The 23,689-nt window shown below is 53.5% G+C and overlaps 1 long non-coding RNA gene across 1 annotated transcript; it reads left to right on the top strand.

Annotated features, from left to right (window-relative positions):
- Positions 1-1,348: 1,348 nt before the first annotated feature.
- LOC309655990 lies at positions 1,349-14,942 on the top strand. Its single transcript, XR_014261111.1, has 2 exons — positions 1,349-4,773; positions 9,315-14,942. It is a non-coding gene; the product is annotated as an uncharacterized lncRNA (long non-coding RNA).
- Positions 14,943-23,689: the final 8,747 nt, after the last annotated feature.

The following is a 23,689-nucleotide window of genomic DNA, read 5'->3' on the forward strand; positions in this document are numbered from 1 at the left end:
ACAGTTTGTTTTTAAATGTATATTCATATTCTTTTTAAAAATAAATTTATTTATTTATAAAATTATTTATTTATTTTTGGCTTGCATTGGGTCTTCGCTGTTGCGCACAGGCTTTCTCCAGTTGCGGCAAGTGGGGCCTACTCTTTGTTGAGGTGCGCGGGCACCTCACTGCAGTGGCTTCTCTTGTTGCGGAGCACGGGCTCTAGGTGCACGGGCTTCACTAGTTGTGGCTCACAGGCTCAGTAGTTGTGGCACGTGAGCTCTAGAGCACAGGCTCAGTAGTTGTGGCTCACGGGCTCTAGAGCACAGGCTCAGTAGTGGTGGCGCATGGGCTTTGTTGCTCTGCGGCATGTGGGATCTTCCTGGACCAGGGCTCAAATCCGTGTCCCCTGCATTGGCAGCAGATTCTTAACCACTGCGCCACCAAGGAAATCCCTATATTCATATTCTTGTGCAACCATCACCATCTCCAGAACTTTTTATCTTCTCACATCGAAACTCTGCACCATTAGACAGTAACTGTCCACTCCCCCCAGCCCCTGGCAACCATTCTGTTTTCTGTCCCATGAGCAGTGTAGGAAATCCAGAGCCTTTTCCTTCCTTCACCACACATTTAGCACATTTCTGAGCACTCATGTGCCTGGCCCTGAGGAGCCAAGGCTGCTTGTCCATGACTCCTCTTTCCCTAGAGGAAGGCGGAGGCCTCCACTAGCAGGGATTCATGTACCCAACCATCTTTGAGTGCCCTCTGGGCTGGTCTGTCCAGTTGAGGTGACAAGTCGTTAATGGCCATGCAGTAGAGTGACTCAGGAGAGAGCCAGCCTAGGTCTGGAGCCTACTCAGAGAGACTGCAGTGCAGAGCCGGCCTGGGAACAAGGAAGCATCTATGGGGTAGGGGTTCAGGGTCTCCATCCTAGGTGTGGCCTAAGTTTGGCCCAGGACCACTTGGCAGACCCCTTAGTGACTGCTCAGCCAATCCCACGCAAAAGGATAGCCATTTATTGAGGGATTACTATAGGCTAGGCCCAATGACTCCTCTCACAAACCCTAGGCAATAGGTACCTCTATTATCTCCATTTTACTGACAAGGCAAGTGAGTTCCACAGTCATTTGGTACCTTGTTCAGGGCACACAGCTGGTGTGTAGTACAGCTGGGATTTGTACTCAGTTGTCTAACTCTAGACCCTGTGCTCTAGACCAGGGGTCCCCAACCCCCGGGCCATGGACTGGTACCGGTCCACGGCCTGTTAGGAACCAGGCCGCACGGCAGGAGGTGAGCAGTGAGCGAGGGAAACTTCATCTGCTGCTGCCCATTGCTCACATTACCGCCTGAACCAACCCCCCCCAACCCGCCACCAGTCCATAGAAAAATTGCCTTCCACGAAACTGGTCCCTGGTGCCAAAAAGGTTGGGGACCGCTGCTCTAGACTATCCCCATTTCCTGCTTCTTCTCACAGGGGCTCTGCTGGCACCCAAAGGAAGAGAGAGGGAAGGGCTGTGGACCAGTGATGGTCTATGGGGGTGGGATTTGGGTCTGCCCTCTCTGCCCAGACTGGTCAAATCCTAGACCAGAGACCCCTGGCCACTGGGAATGGGGAGTGCTCTATGCCCCAAGGGAACCTGGGTGGGGCAGGGATGGGGGCAACTGGAGAGGGAGCAGCTGGGGACCACACTGCACACAAAGAACCTGATTGTGTTGCAGCCTCTGTTTGGGAAAATGAGTATCACGAAGTCATCTTGTTTTGTACAATCTGGTGTCCCAGAGACCCAAAGCCAAAGAAAACATGGACTGATGAACCGGAGCCAGCAATGCTGAAGCCTGCAGGTGAAGCTGGCCCTTCGGGGTTGGACAAGGGAGCTCCTGCGGGTTCTCAAGCTGGAACCTGGGTGCTGACACCCAGAGCAGGCTCCGTGCGGTCCAGTCAAAGGACAAGCCTTGAGCTAAGAAAATTAATTATTCCACGGACAGATGGGAGCAGGAGATCTGAGGTGCTCGGAGCCCCCACCACTGAACCCCAACCTTGGCCTGCAGGCAGAGGGGCCTCACCACATCCAGCAGGCACTGGAAAAGGCTCAGAGATCCACAGATTCCCTGGGCTCCATCCCTCAGCCTGAGGAACATGCACTGAGATGAGGCCGGTTGGGGGCCGGCCAGGCCTTGGGCGGTCACAGCACCCTACAAGGCAAGGGAAGGCAGCTCAGTGGGAACCCAGGCGGGGAGGGGTGATCTTTTTTTTCCGGAACAGGATTCCCTGTGGGGCGCAGAGCAGAAGTCAGTAGGCTCTAGAGTTCCGGACGTGCCTGTTTGACTCGGCTCAGGTCAAGAGGGCGGCCCACTGGCCTGGCCTCACCAGCCAAAGCCAACACAGGAAATGCCAAGCAGACCTCAATGTCCAGGCACCTAATTTGCGCTGGTTGGCTGGGACCGCCCGCCTCCCCAGCACCACTGGGACTGGGAGGGAGCGATGGCGTTAGTGCTCAGGGGATGCACAGTCTCCAGGCCTGTCCTGGTGGGCCCTCCACCCCGGGGCCAGGAGGAGCCAGGCAAACACACAGGAGACCAGCAAGCAGCGAGAGGAGTCAGGCGTTACCCTGGACGGCGGCCACCGGCTTGCTGGGATCCAGTTTCACACTCCTGTTCCTTCGAGGAGAGCTGTGAGGGGTCACCCCCTCCTCGACGCCCTGGGAAGGAGACTGATGGGCAGACAGTTGTTAACGCGCCGCCACCATGGTGATTAAGGCTGCTGTAATTGGCCTCGCAGCCAGGCAGGGGCCGGGCCTGTCAGCCAGCAGCCGCCAGGGTCTGCGGAGCAGGGGATGGGGCCACGGCGCAGGGAACAGCATGTGCTATAGCTGTTTGCACTGATCGGATTAGTTTGTGAATTGACATTCAATCCTCCTCGGTGATTTTCTTTCTGGGGCCCCAGCCAGGGCCAGAACTGTGGGGGTGGGTGGGTTGCGGACAGGGAGGAGACATGGGTCTTCCGGAGCTCTTTTTACTCAGGCACCAGCTGGGGCAGGGTGCAGGGTGAGGGTCCGCATCCTAGGTATGGCCTCAGCTTGGCCAAAGAGTATTCTGCAGCCCCTCAGTGACTGCTCAGCCAACCCCGTGTGGAGAGATCTGCTCATCTCTTGCTGGTAGGGCCCCTCATCCCCATATGCCCACTGGTGCCTGGTACCAGTCGAGCCTTGCAGGTGCATTCTGTACTCCCAGGCCCAGCATGGTGCCTGGCACAGAGTAAGTTTGCCAAGGATATTGGCAAAGTGAGTGGATCGGTGTCCTCTTCCCCAGTTGGTCTGAGCGCCTTGTGGGAGAATCTCTGTGATCCCCTTCAAGGTCTGGGTGGTCCTTGTTGGAGCATTTTTCCAGACAGTCTGAGGAATAGAGAGCTCTTGGGCCAGCGGCCCTGCCCCTGCTTCTACAGGCAGCATCCCTTAAGCCATCTCTGATGGGCCGTTGTGCTACACTTCGGCCAAGTTCTTCCTTTTTGCACTAGTGTGTGTGTGCACAAGTGTGCACGTCCATGCATATGGCGGGGGGAGAGTATGTGTGCTGCCCTGGAGGAACACTGGATATTTTCTTTCCTGTACATCCTCTGTATTCCCTCCCTTGGAGGTCCCAGGCAAGGAGGAGGAAAGCTAGGTGTCTGGTGTGGAGGCCTCTGGGTCATGACCTTTTCAGAGCCTGTCTTATTTACACTTCAGCCTGAGGCACAGGCCAGGCTGGCCTCCCACCTGCCTGTCCCCTCAGTCCCCTCCCTGAGGGGTGCCCCAAGCCATCTGTGAGTAGGAGCTGGTCCTGGCTGCTCAGGACCTTGGCTGGGATAAGGGGCAGCCCCCTCTCCACGGGAGGATATGCTGGAGGCCAGGTAGCTGGAGCCCTAGAGGGAGGCCCATCAGGTCAGCACCGGTGGGCAGGGGCAGTGGCCAGCACCCACCGATGGTGTCAGGTGAGAAGTGTCCCTTCAAGCCTAGGAATGTATGTGCCCCAGGCACATTGGGGGCTGAAATACAATCCTTCCTTCCCTCTTGCTAGGTTTGGTTTGAAAACCCCTTCCCTGCCAGGTGACCAGCCCTGCCCAGCCCAGGCCTCCAGCACCCCAAGACCCTGAGCATGTGTACAGCATGGGCTCCTGGGGGACACTGGAGGAGAGACACCACAGCACTCCAAGCTGACCCCGTACCCCTCCCTAGCCTGCTGCTTCCTTCTCATTCTCCAGCCCCTTTCTCCCACCCCAGCCCTTCCTCAGGGGTTTTCCAGTCTCTCTGCTCCATCATATCCATTCTCTGCAGTGAAGGGGCTGGAAGCTGTGGCAGGATGAGAATGAGGCCTGGCTGTGCAGCCTGGGACAGCCATTAAACTGTTCTGGACCTCAGTTTTCTCATCTTTAAAATGGGAGTGAGGAATATCCACACTGTATTTACTGCCTTAGAGAGATATTGACGATGCATTGTTGAATGAAAACAGCAGGATGTAGCACAGAATGCATTGAAAACGGTCTGGAAGGACATCCAATAAATTGTAGACAGAGGTTATCCAGGAGTGTGGGAGTTAAGGGAGGGACAGAGCAGTGGGTGTGCGATTTTTACTTAATATACCTTGATATTACTTGAATTTTATTTCAACAAGTATGTACCTCTTTTTTTTTTTTTTTTTTTCTTGCCATGCCACATGGCATGTGGGATCTTAGTTCTCCAACCAGGGATCGAACCCGTGGCCCCTGCAGTGGAAGCGCGGAGTCTTAACCACTGGACTGCCAGGGAAGTCCCCACGTATGTACCTCTTTTGTAATTAAAAAATGTAAGGGTTCTAACTTAAAGGGCTATTGCCAGCTTTAAATGTTAATGTACGTTTGTTGAATGAATGAATGATGGGTGAAGGCCTGGTGCATGTCTGGCTCAGGACCTGCTTCTCCCACCCCCACATCCGCCAAGCCAACTCAGACTCCCCACTTATCCACCTTCTTTTCCTGAAGGGGTTAAAACAGCAGCACTTCCAAAGCAGAGTAAACGGAGTCCAGAAGCCCCTAGTGAGGCCTCAGTGGGATGTGTGGGGTGACATGGAGGCGGCACCCGCCCGGCAGGCCACTAGGCCAGCCCACTCTGCTCAACTCAAGACCTGCTTCCAATTACCCATGAAATCTGAGCTGGAAGAGACCTATTAAAGCCCCATTTAGTTTGATCCCCTGGGGGCCAGGGATCTTTTCCGGCGACATCCCCCTCCTTATCCGACTGGGACTCCAAGCCCTTTGGATGTTATCTCCTCCTGGGTCAATATTGTGACAACTCCAGCTGTGACCCAGGCCACCCTGGAGCCAGAGCTGATCCGAGCCTGCTGTGGTGCAGGGGGCCCCAAACCCAGCTCCCTTCCTACCTCGAGGCTCCCAGAGGTAGCAGGCAATCACGGCAGGCTGACCACCTCCTGCCTGAGTCCAGCCCAGCCTCTGCCGCTTGTTCCAGGCTGGTCTGTAGGAACCAGCTTGATGGCTCCTGGCCCACCTGTTCATTCCCACGGGGAGCTCTTATTGGTAGGGACCATCTTTCGCACATTCCCAGTCGTGCCTGGTACAAGGTCCCATGTTTCATAACACCCGTTACATAAGAAATAATAAATAACGATGATGAATGACCTCCTCCCCACATCCCTGAGCTCGCCTGGGTCAGACCTCCCAGGGAAAGCTTGGGGGCTCCAGAAGGAGGAGGGGGGAGCCCAGGGTGTAGCGGGCACTCACCCTCCTTCCACACCCTCCCCAGCACCTCTGCGTGTCCTGTCCCACAGCCACTCCCTCAGGAGCAAGAGGAAGCCACCAGGAAAGGCAAGGCAGGGGCCCCAAAGCCCCTCAGAGGAGGGGGACCCAGCACAGAGGTGGTGGCCCAGGGCACACCCTCACGTTCAGTTGGCTTTGGCTCCCTCAGGACCACCCTGGTGGGAGCCTGTGCCCACCGAGGCCTGCCCTCTCCCTGCCCTCCCAAGGCGCCCTGACTTCCCGCGGCACCCCTCCCAGTTTGGGCCTCTAAACACTGTTCCTGTGGGTGGAGGCCCAGGGCTACACTCCAGGGACCAGGCAGGCGGGACTGGGCTGGGCCTTTGGGGGTGGTCTGCTGGGAGAATCTGTGGCTTGTTTCCCGAATTCTGGAGCAGCAGGGAGGGGGTGAGGAAGCCACTCTGGGGGCAAGGCTGGGGCAGCCACTTGGAGGTGAGAGGAGGGCAACAGGAAGTGGAGGATAAGAAGGTTTTGGCGGGAGAAGGGGAGGGGAGAGATCTCAGGGGCAGTGTCCAGAAGCGCGCCTGGCTTATCCTCTCCCCACACTCCCGTCTGGGCCCCCTCAGAGCTGCAGAGGACACCGGCCAGTCTCCTGCCTCCCATCCCCTCCACCACCCCGTGGATGGATATGGATCCTGTTTGGGGGATCTTTGCGGACGTAGATTTTGTGGCCTTGGTCAATGAAGGATGCTCTTTCTTTCGGTCTAGGCTAAGCTTCCTTGCTGCATTTTAAACTTGTAGCTCCTCGTTCCACCTAAAGTGGGTTCACACAGATGGACCCTCCCTCAGCATTATTAACCTGTTGCGTTGTTCCTCTAAAGTTCACTCCCCAGAGGAAAGAGGACCATAGCCCTGGTGTTCTCCGGGTACTCTGGCCCTGTCACTGTCCCCACCTCCAGTATCCAATATATGCCGCTCCTCACAGGCCCAGGGAGGGTTCCCATTGCCTGGGACAAGGACAGAGCCATTACCTCTTGCTGGACCCTTCCTGAGCCCTCCTAGTCCTAGTTACTGGCTATGTGGGGGACAGGGGTTCCTGAGGGCTGGAGGCCAGGGGCCAGATCACCATGGGGCCAGACCCCTGCCACTCACAGCTGCTCATTGCTATGGCTGGGCAACCACACAGGAATGCTTCATTTATCTCTGTCAAAAGTCAGGATGCGGTGTGCAGCCCCCTCCTCGTGCCCCTGGAAGTTGGGGGTGGGTGGTGCGTGGAAGGCACACTGCCTGGCCTTGGCCTTCCCCAGTACTCGTGGGCAGGGCAGAAGGAAGCACACCAGGACACGGACACCTGCATGCACAGACAGATTCTCCTGCAGATGTGAGCACATACCTTGTACACACACACACCCACAAAGCACATGCTTTGGCACATGAGCACAGGGTCTCCTGCACAGGCTCATGTGCACACACGTTCACGCACCTGTACACACCCACTTTCACACAAGCAGAGGCACATTCATTCCCACACATTTCCAAACCCACACACAGCTCCCCATGCACATGCTGCCTTATATCTTCCCATGAATGTACGTATATTCATCTGCATACAATGACATATTTCATGTGTACTCACATGGGACATTAATGGAAGGTTTTCAGCTGCTGCTTGATTTACATTATGGAATATATGATGGAAGTTGTTCAAAAGCCATTGGCTCGGGAGAGCATGGGGAGGGGTGGAAGAGGAACCCTGGGCCCCCAAGGGAAGTTTCTCTCATGCCCGTTTGGGAGCCATCAGCCTCCCAGGGCACCAGGAGACCCCAGGCCTTGCAGAGTGGGTAGAATTTCAATAGGTAGGCATGGAGCTGTGTTCCAGGAAGAGGGTCTGGCCTGAGCAGGGGAGTAGAGAAGGGGGAGTTTCAGGCCAAGTTTGGGGCAAGGCTTGGGGATGGCTTGATTGGAGTGAAGGGTTCTCTGGAGGGTTCATCCTAGGGGATGATGCAGCCAAAAAGTGCAAAAGGCCTTTTGTAACAGGGAGCCATGGCAAATGTTTGAGCTGGAGAGTGTCAAGATCAGAGCGGCTCCTTAGGTAGCTTCACTCAGTCAGTGCTTTGTGCTGTGGGAGCCCAGAGTGGGGAGATGAGCGATTCTGCCTGGTACCGATGGGGAGGCGCAGGAACAGCTTCACATCTGACATGGGCCTCCAAGGATGGACAGCAGTCATCCAGACAAGGAAGGACAGGAAGAAGGCCTGAAGCTGAACCTGGCAGCTGGGGGTGGGGGAAGGGCTGTGCTCTTATTCGCATGCACCCCGTAGAGCCAAGCACAGATTGTCTTGAGGAACTGAGCTATTCCATCTATGCTGGAATCAGGAGTCCAGGCAGCTATGACCAAGTCTACTGGGGCATGCAAAGTGAGGCCAGTGAACAGTGCCTGATGCTACCCTGGGGCAGGCTGACCTGACCTCAGAGAGGAGAGGAAGTATTCTCCTGAATGAGGGAGAGCCATGGGTTGAGGACACAGGAGGAGCCTTCAGGGCCAGCTGGCTGGCCTTCCCAAGGGACCACTCATGTCTCAGGGTCACCCGGATAAAGAATGGGTAGAGTTATAGGGACCACCTGGCTCTGATCCTTTGACACGTCCCCTCCCTTGGAAACCTCGCTAAAGACATTCTAGCCAACCTCCACCCACCAGTTACCCCGCCATCCTGCTGAGATCTGTGGCTGAGAGGCTCAGCACTCCAGGCTCCAACCCCACCATGGCCCCATTTCCAGCCTCCATCTCTTCAGAGCGGGAAACACCACATCCCAGCTGTCTGACCCAAATCCACCTGGAGGCCAGCCAGCTTGGCTGAAATCCAACTTAGGCCAGATCCAGGACACACTGCTGGGAAGAGGCAAGGGCTGGAAGGAAGCTGCAGGGCCAAACCCTTTCTGGGCCCTACCCCGTAGGGTTCTCCCTGGCACACCCACGGGCTTGCCCATTGCCACGTACTTCCGAGCTGCTGGCCCCCTGACTGCAGGCTTTAGGCCTTTCTGTGCAGTCCTAAGTGATACAGGTTACCATAACAGCGGGTGGTTGGACCCCACCCTGATTGCCAAAGGCCTGGAGGTCTGTCTTTAAGCCCCACTTGGGACAGAAGTGAATCTGGTTGAGAACCCAGAGTCCCATCTTGCAGATTTGAAAGCTTGTCAACAGGCTTATGCAGAGACCCTCACTCTGAGAACAACTCCCTCCTTCCTCCTGGCCCTCCATATCTCCCACCCCCACCCTCAGCCAACAGATAGCATCAGCAGCAACAGCTGCTGCAGCCCTCGGGGCAGCCTGGGGCCACCACCACTCCTGCTGAAGGTGAAAGGAGGTTGGGCGTGTGCGGTGCAGGGCTGCGGCACCCTCCTTAGTTCTGGGGAGCCGGCACCTCTCATCCCCCAGACACCTGCCCCGTGGGTCCCCAGCCCCTGAGCAGGCTCCGCGCTCCCTTCCCTCTGCTTTATCCTCCATCCATTCAGCTCCCAGCCAGGAGACGCTTTTCTGATGCCCATGGCATCTGGTGCCACAATTGGTCTGCAACGTTCCATGCATATTCCCTCTCTGCTCCTTTTGCAGAGAGAGGAGCCAGATGAACGCAGAGTCAGGGTCAAGAAGCAGGATAGAGACAGCCAGAGGACACAGCCACTGAGACGGTCCCCGAGGACATCTGGTGACAGAAGAAGACACAGAAGAGGATGGCGAGACAGAGGCCCAGGGTCAGGCGACTCCCACTAAGCAGCCCACATGAGGGTCTTCGTGGGTGCTCCCGTGGGGGGGCGGGGCCAGTGCTGAAACAATCTAATTAAGGGCTGGCCCCTCCCAGCTTCCCCACTGCTACTGACCGCCAGGTCTGGAGCTCCGGCGGGGTCACCTGGTGGGCAGGTGGTTAGGGTGGTGAAGGGTGTGCGCTTTGGAGTGAGACACTTAGATCTGGCACTCACAGGCTATGTGACCTAGAGCAAGCGCCTTCACCTCTCCACGCCTCGTTTTCCTCAGTGAAAATGGGTCTGCTGTTGTACCCGTGATTCTTGAGAGAATGGAATGAGTTAACATTTGCAAAGTGTTCAGCAGAGTTTCTGGCACCGAACAAGCGATCTCTAGGTTAGGCTATTATTACTCTCATTTTCTGAGCCTGATTTCCTTGTTTGTCAGAGCGAAATAATAATACATGCATCCCAGTGGCTGTGGGGAGTGAGTGAGTAGATGTCAAGGCGGGGTCCCACTCTAAGCTTGCCTGCCCCGGGGCCAGGACCCACCCCATGTCCCAGCCCCGAGCCTGACTGGCCACAGAGGCCCCCAGGCAGGCCTCATGCCCAGCCAGGCAACAGGTGGCAGGGCCGGCAGAGTGCAGGTGCTCCGCCTGGGGGGCGGGGGGGTGGTCCCTCCAGCTTCCTCCCCACGCCCTGCTTCCCCCAGCTGTTGGCTGGGCAGGCTGTGCCTGGGAGGAAGGCTGGGCGGAGGGAGGCAGCAAACGTGCAGCCGGGGCTGAGTAAGCGCCATTTCCTGCTGCCCCCGTCAGCAGCTTCAGCAACGGTGGCCAGAGGGCGGCTCACAATGCTTGCTGGGGCAGGCGCTCAGCAACGCGGCAGGGTCACTTCCCTGAATTGTCTTGGCCGCCGGCTCCCCCCAGCACACCTGGCAGGCCTGCCTGCCTGGGGAACTGTGGGGCGCCCAGCCAGGCCTGAGAACATCATCCTGGGTGGCAGCCAGTCCCCAGCCCGCACCAGGCCAGGAGGCAGGGGCTTGGCTGGGCATTTGCTCTGGGGTCTGGACACAGCATGAGGCTGGGGCCCACAAGAGAGCCAGGCGGGGTCTGAGTTTGGCCCTAGCCCACTGTGCCCTCTAGCAGCAGCAACAGGAGTGTCCGCACAGGACTTTACACCAGGACTGGACTTGGGCCACTGTCCCTGCAGCCCTTACTGGCAACATCTCTCACTATCTCGGTGGGCTTGAGGTATAAAAAACCCCAGCAGACACTTAGCCAGAACAAATGCAAACAGCCAATACTCACTTGGAGAACTCACTCGACTGCCCAGTAACCAAGGAAACGTATCCAGAACAAACCTGAGACATGACTTTCCCAGATCTGATGGTAAAGGTGTAAAAGAATGGTGATACTGAGGACTGCCAAGGTGTAGGGGTCTCATCATCCTGGACATTGCAGGGAGGAATGGAACAGCTTTACTGGAACTCGACAATAAGCATCAGAAGGCTTTGACCCAGGGCTTCCCTAGTGGCGCAGTGGTTAGGAATCCGCCTGCCAGTGCAGGGGACACGGGTTCGAGCCCTGGTCCGGGAAGATCCCACATGCCGTGGAGCAACTAAGCCCGTGCGCCACAACTACTGAGCCTGTGCTCTAGAGCCCGCGAGCCACAACTACTGAGCCCTCGTGCCACAACTACTGAAGCCCGCGTGCCTAGAGCCCATGCTCCACAACAAGAGAAGCCACCACAATGAGAAGCCCGTGCACCGCAACAAAGAGTAGCCCCTGCTCGCCGCAACTAGAGAAAGCCTGCACGCAGTAACGATGATCCAATGTAGCCATAAATAAATAAATAATAAAATAATAAAATTTAAAAAAAAAAAGAAGGCTTTGACCCAGAAATTCTAGGAATTTAAGGGATGCGAGCAACAAATATGTGTAGACATGCTCCTTGTAGCACTGTTAATAATGGAGAAAACATTGATATTACCTAAATGCCCAACTATAGGTAGATTTGAAAAGAAAAATCTAATCACGCAGCGATAAGTCTTCCCTGGGACCACAACCATTAAAAATGACGCCAAGTAGCAGCGCTCTCAAACTTTCACGTGCACAAGAATATCCCTGGGATCTTGTTAAAATGAATATTTTGATTCAACAGGTCTGGGGTGATACCTGAAATTCTGCATTTCCAACAAGCTCCCAGGGGACGCTGATGTTGCTGGTCCCTGGACCACACTTCAAGCAGCAAGGCTGTAGAATTTTTATTTATGAAAAGAATTTTTAATATGAAAAGACATTACCAAAGTATGATAAAATGAAGAATAGCATGCTACAAACAATATGATGCCACTTTTATAAAAGATATGCGTGCATAGAAAAAAAATCTAGAAGAATATAAAACAAAATGTTAATAGAGGTTTTCTCTGGGTGACACGGTTGGGTGATTTTTATTTTATTCTTTATGTTAATTCGTATTTTCTACAATGGATATATGGTCATCTCTCGGTATCTGCCAGGCATTGGTTCCAGGACCCCCCCGAAGATGCTCAAGTCCCTTATATAAAATGGCATACGGGGCTTCCCTGGTGGTCCAGTGGTTAAGACTCCACCCTCCCAGTGCAAGGCCCAGGTTCGATCCCTGGTCAGGGAACTATCCCGCATGCCTCAGCTGAGAGCCCCCATGCCGCAACTAAAAGATGCAACTAAAAGATTCCGCATGGGGCAATGAATATCCCACGTGCCGCAACTAAGACCCGGCTCATGCAGCCAAATAAATAAAATAAATAAATGAATATTTTTAAAAATAAAATAAAATAAAATGGCATAGTATTTGCATATAACCTACGCACATCCTCCCATATACTTTAAATCATCTCTAGATTACTTACAATACCTAATACAATGTAAACGCTATGTAAATAGTTGTCAGTATGCAGCAAACCCAAGTTTGCTTTTTGGAACTTTCTGGAATTTTTTTTTACTGAATATTTTCAATCCGTGGTTATTTGAATCCATGGATTCAGAACCCTCAGATGCGGAGGGCTGACTGTATACTGTTTAATTAAAACAAAGTGACTGTTTATACCCCTAGGCCACACCCTGAATGTAAGAGGTGAGTCTCAATGGAAGGGAAAGCATTGCTGAGACCAGTTATGAAAATTGCATCCCTTGGTGCAAGAGCCAACCCTGAGCTGAAAGGCCTGGCCAGGCAGAGGCCTGGGAATGGGGTTCTTTGGACCTGGACCAGGAAGAGACTGCAAAGTGTAGGAGGAACCCTAGGTGGTAGGCTTGCAGATGAGCTGTCCTCATGGAGGCAGGTGCAGGCCAGGAACTGAGGCCCCCATCCCAGGCCCTTGACACTGGAGGGCAGACATCTCAGGCTCTGGACAGTGACCCATTCCCCTTCCCTCAGTGTTTGTACCTCCTTTGTCCTTCCTTCCCCTGAGTACCCACTGGGACCAACAGGGTGGGAGCAGAGGGCATCAGGAACAGAGAGACCCCCATGAGAAGGTGAATCCTGTTTCAGGGCAGAGATCAGACTCACAGGATGGCTCTTCCAGAAGCTCTTCTTCCAGGACCAGCCTCTGAAGGTCTGGGTTTGCTACAATGCAGGACAGGCTTCCCACACAAAGTGATGCTGTGTTCACCTACCTGAGGATGGGGTGACTAGAGAGGACCATCAAGCATTTGTAAAGTATTTTGTGGGGTAACCTGCTGGGTGACCTTGCATGGGCCCAGTGACCTTCTCTACATCAGTTTTCTCAGCCATAATAGAGAGGAAAATTACCCAAAGATCTTTTGGGCTGCATAAGGCTGTGAGCTTCATATGCTTGGGGAAAGACAAAAAAACAACACACAACTCTTTGCAAGTTGGAAAAACATGTACCAAAACTGAGAAGCCTGCCTATCCTTTTGTTATTTTTCAGAGAGAACATGACTTGAGCCTTCCTTGCCAGTGAGAATCTGCTCCCCAGACATTACACCTACCCTGACTATGATATTGGAATGTTCATTTTTCTATGCCACTGGTTCTCAAAGTATAGACAGCATATGAGATGATCTGGGGTGTGTTTGAGATGATTTTAGCTAGCCTTTAACAGTACGGAGTCATGGAGTAAGAAAATTGTCCCCTTTCCAATTCTCTTTCCATCCATCTAATGAGTTAAAAAGAAAGCCTCAGTTAGGGGCTAATGAGTCTCTAACACCTCATTAACACATGCTAAATGTCCTTTTTAACAAAAAAGAGCAGACCTTAGGCTCAGAGTCTTCACTGGCATTATTCAGCTATAATTTAATTTATTTTTACAATTACTTTGCTATTTAAGGTAGTGATATAAAGTTTCCTTTTAAAATTTTTCAAGTTAAAAAAATCAGTCTAAACAAACAAATACTAGTGTAGGTGGTATTAGGATACAGCAAGCTTCATGAGTGCGGCACATGGTTATGAAGATTTTTGGTCCCTGGAGGGATACGGCACACTTGCGGAGAGTGATCCTTCCAATTGGCTCCTCTGAGACCCCCTCACCCATCGCTGCTTATACTGGCTCTGGTCTTAGGGGCGACTCCTCAGCTTTTCCTCCTAGTGCTGGTTTTGAACATCACAGGGGCTGAAAGTGTCTTAGTTCTCGGAATCTCCCCCAGTACTACCTAGTACAGGGCCTGGAATAGGATAGATGTCATTCAAAAAGGGCTAAGAGGTCTGAGGTCAGAGCGTATGGCATATGGTATTTGCCATATCCAAGTACCAACTGGGAGCTGGGAAACTGAGTTCTGGTCCTTACCCCTACGCTCATAGCTGTGTGGCCCTGGACAAGTCCCTTCCATCTCCTCATCTGGCTGCTTCACAGAGTGTTTTCAGCACACTAAGTATGTGAAAGGGGTTTGAAATCAGGAAATCTCCATAAGGTTCATTAGTAGTATTATTGGCCGAATCACAAATCCAGTGTCATTCAAAACCTTTTGCATACAGAAAACGAGACGTGAAGATGAGCCTGGAGGAAAAGAGGGTGGTAAGATGGGATGAGAGGCAGGAGGGCTGGAAAGGGAGGATGCCAAGGACCCTCCTTCACACCCTGATCTAGGTCTGGGAATACCTGGAAACTGCCCTCTGTGACTTTGAGCATAGGCCTCCCTGCCACTGGGGCTCCCCAGCACTGTCCAGCACAAAAAACCTGGTCTTTGGAGTCACGTGTCTAGTATCACATGACAGGTTCCAGCTCCGTCACTTACTGGCTAGGTGACCTAAGGCAAGTTACTTAACCTGTTGGTGCCTCATCATTCTCATCGCTAAAATGGGGCAATGCCAACTCTCAGGACTATTGTGAGGATGGAGTGAGATCACACATGTGTACAAGAGACCCGACACATAGCAAGCTCAGTAAATGTGGGTTCCAGAGAACTCCTGCAGGTTCCTGGAAGAAAGATAAGGAAGTGATTCACAGTATATGACATTATCTGGATCATTTGATTCATAACTGGGGAGACTCGGACTCCCCAAAGCTGTTCTGGTCTAAAGCTAGAGCTGGAAAGTTAGAGAGTAAAAGTGCAGCTGTCAGCTCCATCTCCACTCCCATCTCCCACCTTCACTGCATAATACCCAAGGCAGGAGCCAATTCTGCCCCTTAGGGTCTCTTGAGCTATAGATTCGAGGCCCCTGGTATTCTCCAAGATGAGGGGAGCTGGAGGAAGAGGAGGATCTTTGGAGAAGCAGCCAAGTGTTCTTTGACTCATAAGAGAGCCGGGGGTGCAAGGGGCCAGCTGGAGGTCCACTGTTTGTCTGCTGAAAGCTCTGCTAGACTTTCTGTCTCCTCTACCCCTGGGAATCCAACCATAAGAGTAACTAATCTGGCTCCCCTCTGCATCCCTTGCCCCCAGCACAGTTTCCTTCCTGTGCTCTCTGGGAGAAGATGAGAGCTGGGAAAAGAGGGATGCGGCTGGGGAGGCAGGTCCAGCTCAGCTGGCCCACAACATCTGTATCCTTAACCGTGGCCTCCCCATTCCTGCTTCGAACTGAGAGGGGATTGGAGAGCACCAGTTCTCCCCAGGAAGCAGTGATCTGACTCATTCCCCAGGATAAGCCATGGAAGATAGCAGCCTTTTTTCCACAGAACTCATATAGAACTGTGGAACTCATGTTCTCACCTTTATAAGGCAAAATGTGGAATAGCACATGTGTTAACAGAAAACTCCAAAATAATGGTGACTTAAACAAGATGGAAATTTATTTTCTCCTCACATGAAATAATTTTGGAGTTAAATAGGCCAGGGCTGGTATGAAGACCCTGCAAAGCTTTCAGGGACCCAGTTTCCTTCCAACTCATCTTCAAGGTGCAAGATGACTGCAAGGGCTCCTACCATCATATTCAAGTTCCAGGCAAAAGCTTGGCAGATAGAGAAGTAAGACATGCTTCTTCCTTTAAGGAGACTTACCAAAGGTCAAACCCCAAACTTCCACGTACACCCAAAAGTCTAAGAAGCCCTAAGGGGCAAGGATTGCCAGAACTTAGTCATAAGGTCATTGCCAGCTCCAGAGATGGCTGGCAAGTGAGCTCTTTTATCTGGGTGGCATTGGGTCCCATCCCGTCTCCTCACACAGCCACTGTCCTGATTCAGGCCTCTCTCAACTCTATGATAAGCACAGATCTGGTCTTCCTGCCTCCAGGCCAACCCTCCACATCTGGCCATATCACTCCCTTGCTCAAGAACCTGCAGTGGCTCCTTGAAGCCCTTGGAATAAACTACAAGCTCCCAGTATGGCCTGCAAAGCTCTTCACAGTCTGACTGCAGACTTCCCTTCCAGCCTCATCTCCAGGTACAGATGCACACCCTCCGCACCCTGCACACAGTCCGGCCCCACCAGATTCCTCTACGTCCCTCAAATGATCCGCACCTCACCAAGGTACTCCCCTTGACTACAATGCTCTTTCCACCCTTCGATTCCTGATAAACTTCCATTCATCTTGTGAGATGCTACACAAGCATTACCTTCTCCACGTGAAGCCTTACTTCTGTCCTCTGTGGACCTCATGGAAAGTCTCTGGAACACTCTCTCACATGTCTGAATGCCCTCGAGAGGACGGCCATCTAAGGTTCAGAGCTGCCCACCCGCATGCTACCATGGGTCTGCAGCAGTGGCCTTGGAGGCTTTGCTTTGCACAGACTTAGGATTGTTTAAGACAGCATTATTAAGCCCTTCCCACTGGACCAGAAGCTCCTCCAGCACCATCGCTGTCTTGGTGTCCCCAGCAGTGAGCCCAGGGGCTGGCACTGAGTAGGGCTGAATGAGCGAAGGACCCACAGAAGACGCAGCTCCTTCTCTCTCCCATTGTAGCTCAGAGCCCTGCCGATTCACCGGCCTGGCCCCCTCCCTCCGAAGTGCAGAATGACAGCTTGACCAAGGACTAACACTCTAAGGGATGACATTAAAATGGAACAGATACGGGCCCTCACAGCAATCCTCACCCAGATCCACGCCGTTCCAATTATGAGATGTTTAGTCTATACTGTCTCCACTGACCTTTCGCCCCATAACAGAGACCACGTCATTCCTGATGAGAACAGAAACCCCTTGCCACCCCCTGGGCTCCCGACACTGGGGAAACACCGAGCCAAGACTCTGGGTCCTTCGTCCCCTGCCAGCTCTGGGAGGCCGAACGGAGGACAGACTGGCTGCCCAGACTCCGCAGCCTCTGGACATGGTGCTCTGAGGGTGAGGCGTGGGGATGGGGCCTTTGGTTGCTATTTTCTTCTACCTCTCCCCAAGTGCCCCCTCCCCCATCAGGTGCTAGGAAGTCCTTCAGTTACTACCCAGAAAGCAGGCATGACGTTTTTCCTTTGGGGGAGTCCCTGCAGAAGACTTTTGTCACACTGCCACCTTGACGAAGTGGCTGGGGCATTAAGACCTCCTTCCCCAGGAAGCATTAGGCCCTGGTTCTAGGGCCCATCTCCCTTCCCCTTCCAGCTTCTGGGTGGGTGCCTCCTCTGGGGGAAGGGACGGTCAGGATTCTCAGGCCAGGTAGATCCAATATTGATTTCGATCCCCCATTCCCTACACACACACGCACACACACCAGCAACCTTCTCCCCGCTCTTTCTGCTCCCGTAGCACTTTGCACCTTGACTCTGGTTCTCTAGAGGCCAACTCATAATTAACTGTGATTGTCTATGACCTGGGAGCATCGCTGTTGTCTTAGACGAATGGCACAGAGAAGGGGCCCGATGGATGTGGGCGCTCTCTCCTCTCCCATCCTCTCCCACTCTATGGAGGAGGTCTCTGAGGTTGGCTCCACCCCTTGAAGGGCAGAAGGATAACCCAGAAGCCTTGCCTCCTCTGGGATGGCTTTCCTGCCATCCGTGGTAACCACGGTGACCATGGCGAGGTCTGCTTGAAGCTCAGTGGGGGTAATCTGGCCCACCTCGTTCCCCTCTCCCCAGGAAATGATTATAGCAGCTGAAGTTATTAAACACTCACAGTGTACCAGACACTCTGCTACGTGATCGACTTCCACTTTCTCACTTAAGCCACACAACCAGTCTCTGAGATGGGGTTAGAAAGCTGAAAAGACTTGCCCAAGGTCACATAGCTAGAAAGAGACAGGCTCTTAATCCCTGCCTGACACTGCTTCCTTGTACAGCCCCAGCTAGTCCTTGCCCATCCCTCTCCCTTCTGCTGCTTGCCTGGCACACAAGAGGTACTACACAGGCGGGAGCTACTACCCACCATCATCCCTCAGGCCTCCTTGGTGGAGTGGGGGAGGAGAAGGTTGACCTGCCACCCAAGCCACCCAGCTGTTGCAGAGGCAGGACAGCCCGGGGCTGTCACAGACTCTCCAGTTCTCAGAAAGCTCTGTTCCACATCACAGCCGATTAGTTACAAATTGCTTCCTCTCCTCGTGTATCACTTACACAACAGAGAGAAAGGGGAGATTGTTCCTGAGGAGGACAGTCTCCCTGGCCCCTCTCACCAGGGCAGCTGGGAGACACAATGGGAAAGAGAGGAGGGGCTAGGAGGAGAAAGGGGGAATAGTCACAGGAAATAGGATGTGGAGGGTCCCAGCAGTTGGGAAGGGACCCACTGTGTCCACCCTGGTAGGCAGCAGGCAGGCAGGGCACCAAGGCTTAGCAAGGGTCCTGAGTTGTGAGGGCAGAAAGGGGAAGCAGCTATGGCACCAGCTCAGAGGCTCAGTTCCTGGAAAGCAGCTTGCCAAGGACCCCCAGCTTGGGAGGACAGCCCCTGATTGGGTAGCTGGAGCACAGCAGGTGCCCCGCCTCTGGATTTCTCGAGAGCTGTGGACACCCTGGGATCTGAACAAATGCCCTCCCTCAAAGCAGCTGGCCGGCCCTCCAGCCCGTCTGGTTTCAATAAAGCTCTTCCAGTCTGGAAGAGCCTGGAAGGAAGTTCAGTGTCAGTGTGGCTGCTGGACACGAGGTGCTGGCTGTGGCCCCAGAGCCTCCCTGTGCCCCTGGTGTCCCTTGACTTTGCTGCCGCCACTAAGCTACATCCCTCCGTTAAAGCAGAGGGCCAAGCATGCACAGAGTACCCCTTTGTCATTCCACTTAGCACAGCTGAGACCAGCTGGCATTTTCACAAAGGGCTTTACTAAATACTAAGGGAGAACAAAAGGGAAATAATTACAGAAAACACAAAAAACCCAGGCCCGGCTGCCAAGTTCCCAAAGTACGGGTTTCTGATCCTTTGGTGACGACACGTTGCCCCAAAGGCCTGGGACAAGGCCGCAGGCACCTTGCCTGGCCGCCCTTGTTCGCAGCCTCGTGGTGGGTGCCATCTTAGTCTCCAGCCCTGGGAACCACTGGGTCTCCCGTGGGCTCTGCTTTTGTCTCCCTTCCAACTCGGACCCGCCCTAGGCCTCCCACCGGGTTCTGGTGTCTGGGCCGAGGCGTGAGCCTTGTTCCCTGGGGACTGGCGGGGCTGTGGTGACCAGCCCAGGGCGTGATTACATGGCAACGGGAAGTTGTTTTCCCACACTTACCCCACCAGAGAGGCCCACACAAGCTGTCTTGAGCATGGGGTCCAGAAGGGCCACCTCTGGGGACTGAAGGGCATCTGCGTAAAGAATGAGCAGGCTTGGGACGTTTTCCCCGTGGAGAGAGGAGAGAGCGCTCTGAGGATGGGCCCACCTCAACAAGCAACAAGTAAGCCCCTACTGTGTGCCAGGCACTGCACAAGGTGCTGGGGATCCAAGGGTGAACAAGTGTCTGCCCTCTCGGATCTTACAGACTGAGGAAAGACAGACCAGCGTCTGGGCAGTGATGATGCTGAGGGCCAGGCACCGTGATGGGAGGGAAATTCCAAGTGCTGGGGGAGCCTAGGTGAGGAGTGTCTCACCCAGTGGTGGCAGCCAGGGAGGCCATTGGAGCCTGGATGAAGGCATGGAGAGAAGGAGAGAGGCTCAGGGTTGAGGCTGAGGAAATCCCAGCCCAGAAGGCAGGAGGAGAAGGCAGAGAGGCCAACCAGCCATCTCCTTGCTGGTGACTTTGGCTAGCTGGTGGCTGCAGCATGTCCAGCCTATAGCGGAAAGGCCTTCAGCCCGCGCTGCCCGCTGCCGCTCTCCCTGCCAGCCAGGAAACAGGAGATTCTAGTCCTTGCATGCTCTGCTTCTCACCCACCTCTGGCCACATCCAGATCTGGGGCTCAGGGACAAGGTCAGAGGGAGTGTGCTTCTCTAGCGCCACCTGAGATACCACTCCAGAGGCTGATGCTCAATGTCATCAAGGCAGAAGGAAGAGATCATAGTTGGGAAATAGATCAGAGGGTCAAGGCTATGAAGAGGCCAGGCCAAAATAAGAAAATGAGTCAGGAAGCTAAAAGCCAAGAAATAGGGATGGGTTGAGGCAAGCATTTCAGGCTAAGACCGTGACTAATGCAAGGTGTGGGAAGCCCTGTGTTTTAGGGCAGCCTCGGAAGGCAGCCCAGCATGCAGAGCTAGAACCCATGGCTGCTCAGGATGACTACTGTAAAGGTCCAATCAGTGTCTCTATGGCCTAGACCCTTGTGTTTACCTGTATTTACCTGCGACAGGGTCAATTCCAGGCCCGGGATGACAGTTTCTCTCTCCCACACACCAACCTTCAGAGCTTGTCAAGCAGCCACTCTGCTCCAGCAAAGAGAAGATCCAGAAAAGCTTTGGGACACCAGCCCTGCCTTCAAGGTATTTGCTATCTGCTTGCAGAGAGAGCTTGTGCTCACTGGAAAGAGCTCTGGAGAAAGACCTAAGCTTGATCCCCATCTCTGTTCCTTCCCTGGTAGCTAAATGTCTATGGGCCAGGGGCTTCCCTGGTGGCGCAGTGGTTAGGAATCCGCCTGCCAATGCAGGGGACACGGGTTTGTGCCCCGGTCCGGGAAGATCCCACATGCCGCGGAGCGGCTAGGCCTGTGAGCCACAACTACTGAGCCTGCGCGTCTGGAGCCTGTGCCCCGCAACGGGAGAGGCCGCGACAGTGAGAGGCCCACGCACAGCGATGAAGAGTGGCCCCCGCTCGCCACAACTGGAGAAAGCCCTCGCACAGAAACGAAGACCCAACACAGCCAAAAATAAATAAATAAATTGTAAAAAAAAGTCTATGGGCCAATTACTCAAACTCCCTGCACCTCCATTTTCCCATCTTCAAAATGGGAATAATTAAAACCTACCTCATAGGGTTGTTAGGAGAATTCAATGAGTTGAAGTGCTAAAAGCGCCAGGCACACTGCTTGACACATAATAAGTGCTCAAAAAATACTTGTTCTCTCCCTGAAACAACAACAAATGATCACCATGCTACAGCTAAATGTTGAGTTGTGAACGCTGACGCTACCAGTGGATCTGCTCAGCACCTGGATCTACTCAGAGGGTGTCAGGGACAGCTGGGGACTGATTGCCTGGATGGTGATGGTGAGAAGTTGCATGTGTGTGTCTGTGTGTCTGTGTGCGCGCACGCGTGTACGTGCATGCACACATGCACATCCGCGTGCACGCAAATCCCTGCATCCTTTTTCTCCTCTGCATTTGGCAGAAGCATAAGATTCTTCGTTTTCTGTCTCATGTCCAGGGTGGTGAGGACTCTACTCTGCCGTGTCTTTATATCCCGAATAAGAATCTAAAGTTGAATTAGAAATCATGCCCGACAGCTACCATTTCCTGTACCCCAGGTGCTTTAGCAGTCCGCACCTATGAGGTAAGCACTGTTATTATTCCCACTTTAGATGGAGGAAGTCTGGGCTCTGAGAAGTAAAGGAAGTTACTTGAAGTTATACAGCTGGTAAGGACTGGAGTCACAATCCAGGACAGCAGAGCCCCAGCACACCTGCCCTGGACTGGATGTGAGCAACAGTAAACCTCTATCTGACTCATGGACATTTTGAAAGTCTAATTGGTTTCCCCTAGCCTACCCTAGCTAATTCATCTCACAACCCAAGAAGCCAAGTTTAGAAGGATATGGTCTCCAGTTTAGTGACAAAAAGACTGAGGTGCACTTGTAGGAATCGCAGACACTGCCCAGGCATCAAGCTCACTCCAGAGAGTAGAAAGGGGGCTGCAGCATTCCCACCCATCTGTACCTACCCACCACCTCCCTCCTTGGCCCTGGCTGTGAATGTAAACTTCAAGGGAACCACCACACCACATGCCCAGTGCCTAGAACATAGTAGGGCTGAAGCAATACATGTTGCATGAAAGGACAGATAAATGAAAACAAACACACACAACAGGCACAGTCTATGCACCCTTATACATACACAGTTGTTATAGGCAAAGATGCCCAATGCATAAGTGCTCAAAACACTCAGTTATAGACAAGCATATACAAAACAGATACTTAAACACACACACTCATACACAAAACACACCCGTGTCCACATTCACAAATCCAAATCCAAAACAAAGACACACATAAACACATGCATATGTATACACAGATATCATGGGCAAGCATATATGATCCAGATATGCACAAACACACATCTACTCACCCCAGCGATGCCCAGACATCCTCCACCAAGACCCTGGGCCCAGGAAGGCATCTGTCTGCTCCATGAGCCTTAGCATGCTGGAGCTCGTCAGAAAGTTCTTTGCAGCCCACCCCTTAGCTGGCTGGTGACTGGCCCCTGGCTCCTGGACCTCCGGGTTTGGGGCCGGCCAGGCAGGAGGCAGCATCTCCGGCAGCCCCTCGTGGGTGGGCGGGCAGGCAACGGACGCAGAGGTCACTGGGGTGAGAGCTGGGGCTGCCCTGGCCTCTCTTTTCCTGGCTGGAATGTGAGATGTAGGGGCCGCCTCTCAGGCCCCCCTCCTCTCCCATAGCCGCCCACCAGCCCCAGGCCCAGGCAAACCCATGACCCCAAATCCTGCCAGGTTCTTGTAGCCAGGAAGTGTGCACGGAGGGTGGTGGTGGTGATGAACACTCGAGGACCGTGGGAGGCATACACAAATAACACAGAGATGCACAGTCACACACAGAAGCTGGCCCAGATATTCCCCCACGAAGACACACACACAAAGACACAGGCAGGCATACAAGTTCACAATCCCACTGAAATGCACATTCAGACACACTTCCAAACACAGAAGAAAAATCAGACACATACACACACACACATAATCACACAGGCGTACAGAGATACCGAGAGACCAGACGCTCACAGAGCGACATTTGCACATACAGCAGATGCACACAGACATTCAGACCACACAGAGACTGATAGCACACGTGGATCTTCACAACCGCACACAAATGCCCACACACAGGCACAGAGACACGCACACACAGACCCTTTCCTGCAGACCCCTGCCATGTTGGAGCACTTCCTCCTCCTCCCGGGACCAGGAGGAAATGCTGCACTAGTAGGCCACTCTCCAAGCCACATGTGGCCGGCTTGCAGGCAGGGCCTGGAAAACTGCTTGCCACAAGAGGAAATAGTGCTGAAGCCCCAGCCAGGTGCCTGCCGTCCGAGTGCCTGGCCAGGAGGATGGTGCATGGGCTGAAGACACAGCCACATGGCATGGGTTTTGTCTCTGTAAGTTAAACACACACACACACACACACACACACACTTTTCAGGAGTACATATGTATGTACAACATATACAGGGAGGGGCACTCTTGGAACCTCAGTTTCTTCATCTATAGAATAGGGCTGATAATTCTTTCACCCTTGAGGATTATGGGGATGGCATAAGGTGGCACTGTGAAGTACCAGACCAAATCGCTGCCTTCCTGGGGGTCTGGAGCTGCATCTCTGCAGAGGCCTAACG

The sequence above is a fragment of the Balaenoptera physalus genome (assembly GCF_965194825.1).
Source record: "Balaenoptera physalus genome assembly, chromosome: 2".
NCBI classification, from domain to species: domain Eukaryota; kingdom Metazoa; phylum Chordata; class Mammalia; order Artiodactyla; family Balaenopteridae; genus Balaenoptera; species Balaenoptera physalus.